Genomic DNA, 404 nt, shown 5'->3' with positions numbered 1-404 from the left:
CCCTAGCACTGTCTGCAGAATCCTACCTGTCCCTGGAGGCATTTGAATTCTGTGGCTATGGCTAGAGAACAAACAGCAGTCTTGAGAGGAACAAGTGGCTTAGCAAAGATCCTTGAATCTTGTAAGGAAAAAGAGCTGTAGAGACCAAAACTGGACTGCTGGCAGGGTGAGCAGGGCAGAAGGGATGGCCAACCCTGTGTTGCCAGGACAAGACTGTAACAGCAGCTCTGCTGTCAGGCCATGAGCATGTCCCTGCAACAACAGGAAGGTAACAGTGGAGCTGGGAGTAGCAGTGAACCTTTGCCATTCTGGGTCTCTGAGCATGGGGATTGTTGGGGATGTCCTGTGCAGGGCCAAGAGTTGGACTCAATGACCTCTGTGGGTCCCTTCCAACTCAGAAAATT

This window comes from Acanthisitta chloris, unplaced genomic scaffold, assembly GCF_000695815.1.
Source record: "Acanthisitta chloris isolate BGI_N310 unplaced genomic scaffold, ASM69581v1 scaffold6878, whole genome shotgun sequence".
In the NCBI taxonomy this organism is placed as follows: Eukaryota; Metazoa; Chordata; class Aves; order Passeriformes; family Acanthisittidae; genus Acanthisitta; species Acanthisitta chloris.
This window is presented reverse-complemented; position numbering follows the sequence as displayed.